Source organism: Bidens hawaiensis, unplaced genomic scaffold (genome assembly GCF_021521415.1).
Source record: "Bidens hawaiensis isolate Kalapana, Puna unplaced genomic scaffold, B.hawaiensis_p1.1 tig00004743_1, whole genome shotgun sequence".
NCBI lineage: Eukaryota > Viridiplantae > Streptophyta > Magnoliopsida > Asterales > Asteraceae > Bidens > Bidens hawaiensis.
In genome coordinates, this window is record NW_027491293.1 from 1,501,251 (window position 1) to 1,512,967 (window position 11,717).

Sequence of the window (11,717 nt, forward strand, 5' to 3'; positions counted from 1 at the left end):
CATAAAACTTAAAACTGTCTTATAGTCATGACATGTAAAGTGGTTAAATGGGTCGCATTCATATTTGATACGTGTGTTAAACTCGTCATTAATAACCTGTTAAATTCGCTAACGCATCGAATATGAAACCACTAAAATGATGCAAATAGACAAGGGTTAAAGGGGAACTAAAAAAATCAAAAATCAAAAAATTTTCGAGAAAAAGGGTATGTGGTTTTGGGTTATCGAGTCGTGTATCATCTAATCCATACCTGGCCCATACTAGCAAAAAAATTTTAAATCCTAATCTCATACCTGATCCATACCTGTTGGTTTTCGGGTATACAGGTCACATATGTATCGGGTTTCAGGTATACCCGTTGGGCTCTGCTTTTTTGCCAATTGCCATCCCTACCGGAGTGAAAACTTATCAGGAAGTTACAATTCCATGATTACTCTCGTCTAAGGACGCCTAAGTGGGGATTTACTCTCATTGACAGTCACCACGTCTGAATCTAAAACGTGTTTGTTATAACGTTAGACATTATTTCCTACTAAATAATTTTTTTTACTAGAAAATACAAACAAAATTCAAATTATATACCACACACATACAAAAAAGAAAAAAAAAACAAACACAACCCGTGAGCCAACATATCTCACGGAATCACGGGAGCGAAAGGCTTACACTCCACCAAACTCCTCTGCACCCCTTCTCCACAGAAGTCAAAACTGGCCGGACACTCATACAAGCAATTATTCCCTAACTGGATCGTTACATCAACCCGAACAAGTAATTCCCACCCAACAGCAGCCTCTCAAACTGCGCCACGTCACCCAACCCGTCCGCCACCGCCTTCAACGCGTACTGCCTCGGAATCACGCCGGAAAACTTATTATTCTCCAACGATAACGCCGACAGACCCGGCATCCAACCCATGAACTCGGGTAAAAACCCATGGATATCATTGTTACTCAAATCAGCAGCTATTAACTCGCTGTTCCGGCCCCAGTTCGCCGGAGTTTCCACCCAACGGAACTGGTTGTACGCTAGGGTTAGCTGCTGCAACGACGGGTGTGTAAAAAGCTCCGGCGGGAGGGTTCCGGTGAGATTGTTGTAGCTCAGGTCTAATACTTGGAGATAAACGGAGTTGTTTGCTAGATTCTCCGGAATATTCCCTTGCAGTGAGTTGTTTCTCATGGTGAGTTCGATTAAACTGGCCGGAAAAAACGCCGGAAGGTTGCCGGAGATGACGTTGTTGCTGACGTCAAGGAAGTAAAGGCTACTGAGTTGACTCAGCTCGGGGAACTCGCCACTGAGTCGGTTGTTTTGGAGCTCGAGCCGTTTTAAATTTTTTAAACCGTTGAGAGTTTCCGGAACCGGACCGGTTAGATTATTGTTGTCGAGAAGCAGCTCTTCGAGTGTACCGGGTACCGAGTCAGGGATTGACCCGGTGAGCGAGTTGGATGAGAGACTCGGTCGTTGCAAACGCGTTAGTTTTGAAAACGAACCGGGAATCGAACCGGTGAAGTAGTTGTCTGTGAGGTCTAGTGTCTGAAGGTAAGGCAAATTCCATGAAGAGGAAGTAAGTGAACCGGAGTAGCCAGCCCGGTCCAGGGCTAATTCGGTAATTCTGCTGACACCGGATAAAACGACGTCGCATCGGATACCGCACGTGAATTTTTCACCGGATAGAGAATCACATGGGTCAACGGTGAAGTCCCATGAAGATAAACACGAGCCGGGACTCACTGAGTTGGAGTTAACGCCGTTAATGATCTGTTTAAGAGCTTGTATGTCTTCCCAGTGTGTGACGGAGTGGGTATGGGGCCAGAGGTTGGTGAAAACGATGATGACGTGGAATAAGTTTAAAAAAGAAAGATGAGCCATGGGAAGAAGAAGATGATAGATTTGAGTGAGTGAGTGGGGTGTTTTATGATTTGAGCAGATGGTGTCAGATACTAAATTGTCTTTCTTTGTTTCTGCTTTTATAGTTTTGATGTCTCTGAGGTGAATCACGGGGACGCGGACACACCTTTTCTAATTTGATTGGTTTCTTTAATTTATGTCTAGGTTTATGACACGAAATTCTTAACTCTACAAATATCATTTAATTAGTTGGTGTGTCTGTGGTGGAGCTCGGCTTCACCTACTTGCAACTGTAGCAAGTGGACCGTCCCAACTGATATTTTACGTTCATGTTTGCTTATTTATTTCCTATCATAATTTAAACATGCAAATTCATACATAGTTGTATCTTTATAGTACTTTTGGTTCCGGTGTATATATAACATCGATAATGTTTATTTCATATCTCGCACTTATAATAAAACTTTCTTACATTCTTTTGAGACGATTATATCGTTATTTTCTACTTAAACAATAAGTTATGCAACTAGTGTCTAAGATGAAACCGAGAAATTTGAAAATTAGTTAGAAGAAAAAGAGAAATTATAGAAGTAAAGTACACAGTCGACGCCACAAGACTTTTGATTATTTTTTTTTTCCTTTCAAAAAATGTTTTGTTTTTTTGTTTTTAAAATTTTTTTTATTGGTTAAATGTTTTTTCCTTTTTGTTTTTTTCCTAGATTCGTAACAACCATTATGTTTTACAGAAATTGTGTTGATTTACGGCCACAACGTCCGGGGCTAACAACGCTCGGGTTCTAACGACTCATAGCGCAACGTGCAGTACCGACAACGCTTGGGTTTTATCAACGTCCGGGTTTTGCCAAACTTTATTTTAATTCCGATACCGTAACAAATGTAAACGAAATCTATGAAATTCGCGTTGACACACAGTCGAGAAGCTCGGTTTTTTACTAGCACCCCAGTTTTACCGACTCGCCACCACAAACGCCCGAATACGAGTCGACTCGACCTTTCGTATAGAAGTAAAGTAGACATGTCGGTGCCACAAGATTCATTTTCGATTGTTTTACTGTTTTTTTTTTTTTGCCTTTCAAAATATGTTTGTTTTTTTGTTTTTTAATTGGTGCTAAATTTTGTTTTTATTTTTTTTATTGGTTAAATGGTTTTTCTTTTTGATTTTTTTTCTAGATTCATAACAAGCATTATGTTTTTTGTTTTACTGAAATCGTGTTAATTACCACAACGTACGGGGCTTACAATGCTCGGGTTTTGTCGACTCATCGCGCTACGTCCAATACCGACAACGCTCGGGTTTTACCAACACCCGGGTTTTGCCAAACTGTATTTTAGTTCCGATACCGTAACAAATGTAAACGAAAACTATGAAATTCGCGTTGACCCACCGCCGAAAAGCTCGTTTTTTTACCCGCGCCCCAATTTTACCGACTCACCACCACAAACGCCCGAATACGAGTCGAGTCGACATTTTGATGATCAGGGTTTACCAACGCTCGGGTTTCCGACCAAATAAACATTGTTTTAAATATGGTAAGAAAAAAAATTATAATATGTTATACGAGTGCCCTAGAGTCACTGCCTCAGCGTCAGGGACCGACTGCGACGTCACCCCATTCGCTCACCTTACCTTTTGTTTTTATTTTTTGTTTTCGTTTTTTTTAGTTCCAGTACCATAACGAACATAATTAATACTGACTAAATTTGCGTTGACTAGCTGCTGTCGTCCGGGACCAACCGACGCCACCCCATTGGACTTTCTCAACTTTTATTCTTATTTTTTTGTTTCCAATTTGTTTTAGTTCCAATACTGTAACGGGCGTAGCTACTATTGACTGAATTCGCGTTGATTCGTCACTGCAGCACCCGAGTTTTGCTGACCAATTTTACCGCGCAGCGTGCGGATAAATCACTAGTATATAGTAAAAGCCATGGTTGGTGGCGCAACATTCCACTGGGCCAAGTGGCAACCTCTTATTGGGCCACACTAATTTACTTTTCCTTTTTTTTGTTTACTTTAGTTATGGCACCGTAACCAGTGTAATGGAGACCGACCGAACTGGCATAGACTCGTCGCGTCGACGCTTAGGACCGACAACGCTCATGTTTTATTAGCGTCTGAGTTTCACAGACCGAGCCCACCCCATTGGTCCACATCAATTTTTATATTTTTTTGTTAACGACAACCAACCGAAGTCGCTCGCCTCGATGCTACCCAATCATTTTGGTGGGAACTGTTGAACAGAGAAAGACTGCTGCTAAAATCAAGGCCATGAGGTGGGATGATCTGAGAGAGATGGTAATGAGAAAGTTCTATGCTGATATTGAGGTCGAGAAAGCGGAGATGAAGTTTCTGAATTTGAAAGCGGGAAAGATAACACATCGCGAGTACCCAACCGAGTTTAACCGCATGTCGAGACTGGTGCCCGAGATGGTGAATACTGAAGTTAAGAGAATCAAGTGATATGTTAGAGGACTGCCACCGAACGCCCACACATTGGTCAAGGCAAATAGACCTGCCACTTTTGATTCCGCGGTCGAACTGGCGGAAATGATTTATGATGATCTGGAAGCGAGTGAAGTGGTGGTAGAGGAGAAGAAAGAAAAGGAGTGGGTTGGTCCTGCTAAACGACCCGGTACCCAGTTGGTGGATTCAAGAGATAAGAAACATAAGGAAGGGGAGAAGATGTCGTGCAAAACATGTGGGAAGATGCATGGTGGGGAGTGTAAATAGGGAATTGGTTCTGACGCGTGCCGCAGATGTGGGAAGGCTCATGGCGGAGAATGCAAGTTTGGATCGAATGCTTGCTACAAGTGCGGTAAGATGGGACACTACGCCAATGAGTGCGGTGCAGAACCAGCATGTTTCCGATGTGGCAAAATGGGCCACTTGGCGAGAGAATGTACTGAAGTTGGAAACAGGGGAAAGAAGTTGCATACTTAGAGTCCCCTGTCAATGAATAAAACTGGAGGAGGAGCACTCAAGAAGGACGAGTTATTTTGTTTAATTATTATGTTATGTATGACTTTAAAGATTCCGTGCTTACTTTTTTTAAGGTTAAATTTATGATTGAATGTGATGATTATGCGACAAGTCCACACGACATGGCATGAGTTGGATGGGTCGGTAACTCGCAAGCACAACGCACAAACTTCCAAAAAACGCGAATTTGTGTTGTACTGACCCGATTGAGCAATCGACAACCAATTCAGCCCCAATACTTAAAAAATAATTTTTCCACAGCCCACATAACAAACCGAAACTACTCAAACTGAATTTGTTGTTAATTCCTCCAAACCTTGCGCTAAACGCAACAATTTAACAATCTAGACAACCGAATACTAGTTTTCAATCTATCACTAATTGTCCAGTCAAACGAAAACCATAGCTCACGATATTAAAGTATGTTACAATAGACATACCTAAGAAGATGACGGACAAAACAGCCCCGAAAGATGCACAAAATGGCAGCTACCGGTTAAGCCTAGAACATGCGATTGACGATCAATAAGCGAGATATAATGATGAATTAAGGTGTAAAAGACTAGCATGGACGTTAGACTAACCTTGAACTTGAGTATTATACCTTGGAATTGGATGGAAAAAAGAAAAAGAAGGTGATTATGCTGCTGCTGTAGCTGCGATCGGCCAGGCCAAAAAGAAAAGGGTTAGGGTTTTTGATATATTACAAATGTTGCACTCTACCCCCTCAACTGTAACACCCCGACCAAAGGCGGATTATACATCGGGGCGCCACATATTGCTTCATTACTCGCGACACTATTGGTGTCAATATTTATTAATACACATTTTATCGCGCACGCGCAGCGGGGAAAATAAAGAACATAAATCAAACATAAATCAATATATTATAAATTATAACCTTCAAACAACATTAACTTGTCTTGATACATTTTAATTCTAGGTCCAAAAGTAAAAACGTCCTACGTGTCCACAAGCTCCAAACAGCTACTGCAAACCTGAACATGTGTTAAAATAAACGTCAAACACTTGCGTGTTGGTGAGAAATCAAGTTTAATAGATAATCATAGATAATCACAGTAAATCTGCGCGCAACACGTGTATGTCTAGAGTTTAACAAGGGTGTAATCAGATTGTGATCAAGCCTAAGATAGTTCATAGATCATAGTTCAATCCATGCTCCCAATTGAGCATAAAAACGAGAAAACATCTGTGCAAGTGTAAACCAAGAAAACCGTAAACGATAGGTCTCCCGTGTTCAACTAATGGTACCAACGGAACTGCGGAATAGGCCGAACAAAGCGGTTAATGATACACACATACAAATAAACAGCCAAGTAAACGTCCTCAACACATGGGATACTGCGCGACTAAAGTTTCATAAACAAGTTTAAGACTCAAGTTTTGTATGAACACATGAACATCCCAAACATTTAAAAGCAAAAAGGGATTAGGTACGAGATAACTCACATGATAAACGATGCGGTGATAGATAAAGCAAGAACCAACTTTAAACAAGCACAAGTTAACCTATAAATAAGATTATTGTTTTAACGATTGGTTTTAAGTCTTGATTATAAGTTAGCATAATTAATAAGTAAATTATAATATATATATTACCGGAAAAGCAGGAAGAACAAGGAGGAAGACGGAGGCAGAGAGGAAGACGGCAGAGAGAGCAAGGAGCAAGAGAACAGGAGAGATTAAGTGTTTTGTGTGTGATGTGTTAGGAAAAATAATACTATTATTTATAGAGAAACCCTAGGGAACACAATCCCTAGAAAAAGGGGAAAAGATCTCAAAAAGTAAAAGATTCCAAAAGCAAAAGATATGGAAAGATATGGCAGCTGCAGGGGGCAAAGGAAAAGCTGACAGGGAACAGTAAAAAGCATGGGCGGGTCAGATAAAGGTACTGGTCAAGCATGGAAAAAGCAGATCTCAAAAGATTATGTCAGTCACTTTATCTGCCAACCAATGGGGTTGGCGCGCATGTTGCGCCGAAAGTAACTTTTCAGACATAAAGCAGATTAGGTCAACAGCTCAAAAGATAAGACAACACAAAAGCAAACGGCTAGATTAAACAGAAGAAAACTCAAAGGGTTTAGCGCGAGAAGGCTAAGGCGCGAAGGCAGACACAGAAGGTCATGAGAGCGCGAGCGCGAAGGCAGACAGAACCAACCTTAACGCGTCGCGGAAAGAACTACCATGTCTAAGCGCGCCGCGGGAAGAATCACATTTCTTAGCGCGCCGCGGGAGGAACTATAATTCTTCGCGCGTCGAGGGATGAACTACGATTCTTAGCGCGCTGCGAGAAGAACTACAATCCTTAGCGCGTCGCGGGAAGAACTACCGTTCTTAGCGCGCTGCGAGAAGAATTACAATTCTTAGCGCGCTGCGAGAAGAGTTCGTCTCGCGTATCGCTGAAACAGGTGGTCATCACGCAGGATTCCTTGTAAGGGGTCTGGCGCGTGGAGCTGCGCAGACAACCTTAGGCGGGAAGGAACAAAGGACAAGCAAAGAGTTAGAAGAAAAAGAGGGAAACAAGGCGTAAGGGCGGGACGGCGACAAGAGGGAAAAGAAGGCGGAAAGAGAGAAGGAAGAGGCGGGAAGGAAAATATATATTATTATTAAAAGTAAAATATAAGTATAAATAAATATTAAATCATAAAAGAGAGATCGGGTCAGAGAAACGGGTACCTGGGTCGGGTCGGATCGGGGCAGATGTCACAGTCTCCCCTACTTTAAGAAATTTCGTCCCGAAATTTATCTCGAAGTAGGTTGCGCAGAGAACAGGTGCGGGTACTTGATCTTCATTTGATCTTCCCTTTCCCATGTAAACTCGGCTCCGCGCTTGGACTCCCAGCGAACTTTCACGATAGGGATACGACTGCGCTTGGTTTGCTTTACCTCGCGATCCATAATCTCAACAGGCTTCTCAACGAAATGCATAGTTTCATCAACTTGAACTTCATCAAGTGGAATGTGAAGGTTCTCGTCAGCTAAACACTTCTTGAGATTGGAAACATGGAACGTTGGATGCACATTACTGAGCGCGGGCGGCAGGTCAAGTCTGTAGGCAACTTTTCCCACACGCGCGAGAATCTTGAATGGACCAACATAACGAGGAGCAAGCTTACCCTTCTTCCCAAAGCGGACAACACCTTTCCAAGGCGACACTTTGAGGAGAACAAGATCACCAACTTGAAATTCGAGAGGCTTTCGCCTACGATCTGCGTAACTCTTCTGTCGGCTTCTGGCAGTCAGCAAATGATCACGGATCTTGGCGATTTTATCGGTTGTCTCTTGAACAAGTTCGGGTCCTGTGATTTGAGTTTCACCCACTTCGCTCCAACAAATCGGGGAGCGGCACTTACGACCGTAAAGTGCTTCAAATGGGGCCATACCGATACTGGAATGATAGCTGTTGTTATAAGAAAACTCGATCAAAGGCAGGTGTGAATCCCAATTACCTCCAAAATCAAGAACACAAGATCGGAGCATATCCTCAAGAGTTTGAATAGTTCGCTCAGACTGACCGTCAGTCTGAGGATGATATGCCGTACTCATGTCCAAGCGAGTTCCTAGAGCAGATTGGAGAGATTTCCAAAAGCGAGATATAAAACGGCCATCGCGATCGGATATGATGCTCAAAGGAGTACCATGGCGGCAGACAATTTCCTTGACATAAAGCTGCGCGAGATGCTCAACACGGTAGTTTTCACGAATGGGCAGAAAGTGAGCAGATTTAGTCAATCGATCCACTATTACCCAAATGCTATCATGTTTGCTTGCTGTCAAAGGTAACTTGGTAATAAAGTCCATCGCTATACCTTCCCATTTCCACGTAGGAATTTCTGGTTGTTCGAGCAAACCAGATGGGCGTTGGTGTTCAGCTTTAACTTTAGAACAAGTCAGGCACTTAGCTACGAACACAGCAATATCCTTTTTCATACCGGGCCACCAATAAGTTATGCGCAAATCCTTGTACATCTTATCAGCGCCGGGATGAATAGAATACCGAGATTTGTGCGCTTCACTCAGGATATCAGCGCGAAGATTCTCATCACAAGGGATCCAGATGCGATTGAGATAGCAGAGGATTCCACTCAGATTAGGGACAAAGAGTGCTTCCGCGCCACACGCTAACTCGGCGCGAAGGTTACCATTACTGATGGATGCGCGCTGCGCGTCACGAATACGCGATTCAAGGTTGCTTTGAATCGGCGCGAAGTGAAGCTGGGTGCGCGGCAAGATACAGTTAAGTTGGCAGGGTTTTCGGCTGAGCGCATCGGCTACCACATTAGCCTTACCAGGATGATACCGGATCTCACAATCGTAATCGCTGATGAGTTCGTTCCATCGGCGTTGCCTCATGTTAAGTTCCTTTTGATCAAAGATATGCTGAAGGCTTTTATGGTCAGTGTAGAGGATACACTTAGTACCATAAAGGTAGTGTCTCCAGATCTTCAAGGCAAAAACAACTGCACCAAGCTCGAGGTCGTGAGTTGTATAATTCTTTTCATGAACCTTAAGTTGCCTTGATGCGTAAGCGATAACCTTGTCTCGTTGCATAAGAACACAACCGAGACCTTGGTTGGATGCATCGCAATACACGATAAAATCATCATTACCCTCAGGTAGCGCAAGAACAGGAGCTTCACACAACAAACGCTTGAGCGTTAGAAAGGCTTCTTCTTGCTTCGAGCCCCAAATATACGGTTTACCTTTGTGCGTCAGAGCTGTTAAAGGCAAAGCGATCTTTGAGAAGTTCGAAATGAAACGCCGGTAATAACCAGCTAAGCCCAGAAAGGAACGGATCTCAGAAGGAGAGGATGGCGTAATCCAGTTCTTGATTGCTTCAATCTTGGATGGGTCGACATGAATACCCATCTTGTTTACAACATGACCAAGAAACTGTACTTCATCAGACCAAAATTCACACTTGGAAAGCTTAGCATAGAGTTGCTCGGCTCTAAGCTTTTGCAATACCAATCGGAGATGTTGCTCATGCTCGGCCTTGGTCTTAGAATACACCAGAACATCATCGATAAACACGATCACGAATTTATCCAAGAAAGGCCTACACACCCGATTCATTAGATCCATGAAAACGGCGGGTGCGTTGGTTAGACCGAAGGACATGACCAAGAATTCAAAATGGCCATAACGAGTTCGAAAAGCAGTCTTCGGAACATCTTCATCGCGGATACGCAACTGGTGATAACCAGAGCGGAGATCGATCTTCGAGAAACAGGAGGCACCTTGGAGTTGATCAAAGAGGTCGTCAATACGCGGTAAGGGATACCGGTTTTTAATGGTGAGTTTGTTCAACTCGCGGTAATCAATACACATGCGAAACGATCCATCTTTCTTTTTAACGAACAACACCGGAGCACCCCAGGGCGAAGAGCTAGGGCGAATGAATCCTTTAGCAGTCAACTCTTGAAGTTGGCTGGCCAATTCTTGCATCTCAGCGGGTGCAAGACGATAAGGAGATTTAGCCACGGGGGAAGCACCAGGGACAAGATCAATACGGAACTCGACTTCACGAGCGGGAGGGATACCAGGAAGATCATCAGGAAAAACTTCAGGAAAATCACGCACAACAGGGATATCGCGAAGCTTCTTCTCTTCAGCAGGTTTAACCACATGGGCTAAGAATGCAACACACTTCTTCCGCATGAGTCTTTGGGCTTCGGCGCAAGACATAAGTTTAAGACCGCGGGAGGGTTTCTCGCCGTAGATATGAAGATCACCATTTTCTCGAGGTATGCGAATAAATTTCTTGGCGCAAATAACTTCGGCGCGATTTTTCGAAAGCCAGTCCATACCAATGATAACATCAAAGCTTCCAAGAGGCATGGGGATGAGGTCAATCAGAAAATCGTTTTCGTTAAGGTTAAGCGTGCAATCTTTAATTACCGAGTTTATTAAAACAGTTTCGCCATTAGCCAATTCAACCGAAAAATCTTCTTTTAAGTTATCGCGCGGTCGCGCAAGCTTCTGCTCAAACGCGCGAGAAATAAAACTTCGATCGGCGCCAGTATCAAAAAGTACAGAAGCATAAAATCCGTTAAGCAAAAATGTACCATTAACTACGTCATTATTCGCTTGCGCTTGGTGCGCGGTTATGTTAAAAGCTCGTCCACGCGTCACTTGGTTCGAAATCTGGTTCACCGGATTTGCTTGTGTGATCTGAACTTGTAGCCTTGGGCACGCGTTCCGGAAATGACTTGGATCACCGCAGTTAAAGCACGATCTGGGTCGTGGGTTTTGGTAAGTTGGCTGTTGGTTCTGCGGGTAGGCTGGTGGTGTTGGCGCAATCGGATTGGAGGGAGGGGTTCTACAGTACTCAACGGAGTGACCTACGCGGCCACATCGGTTACATTGTCGACACGGGACTTGAGGTGGGTGATGAAGTCTACAGGTTGGGCAAAAGGGTTGGTTTCCTGTGTAAGGTTTCTTAGTTGGCGGGGCAGGGAGTGCGGGATTGGTTAAGGCATAGTTGTGGACTACAGGAGGTGCTGGGTAGGTTGACAGCGGGTTAGGCGCGTAAACTGGTTGATAAATTGGTTGCTGGACAATGGGCGGGTTGGTAAGCGCATAGGCTTGTCTGCGCCTACGTTTCTGGTTATGGTTTGAGGGTTCTGGTTTGGTTTCTGTTGGTTCAGGGACAGTCTTGGTGGGTTTGGTCTTCTCAGTTCCCCGCAGGAACAGGGTTCCTGCTCTGACATGGTTGTCGCTGAGCACAGCGGCCAATTCGATGGCGTCAGAGAGGGTAACTGGGTTTCTGGCCCATACAGAATCTTGAATTTCCATGGGGAGACCCCCAAGGAATTTCTCGATTGCTCGGCGTGAAGGGGTAAC

General features: G+C 43.7%; 1 pseudogene; it reads right to left on the reverse strand.

The window, feature by feature from the left end:
• Nucleotides 1-638: 638 nt before the first annotated feature.
• On the reverse strand, nt 639-1,906 carry LOC143627815 (uncharacterized; annotated as a pseudogene).
• Nucleotides 1,907-11,717: the final 9,811 nt, after the last annotated feature.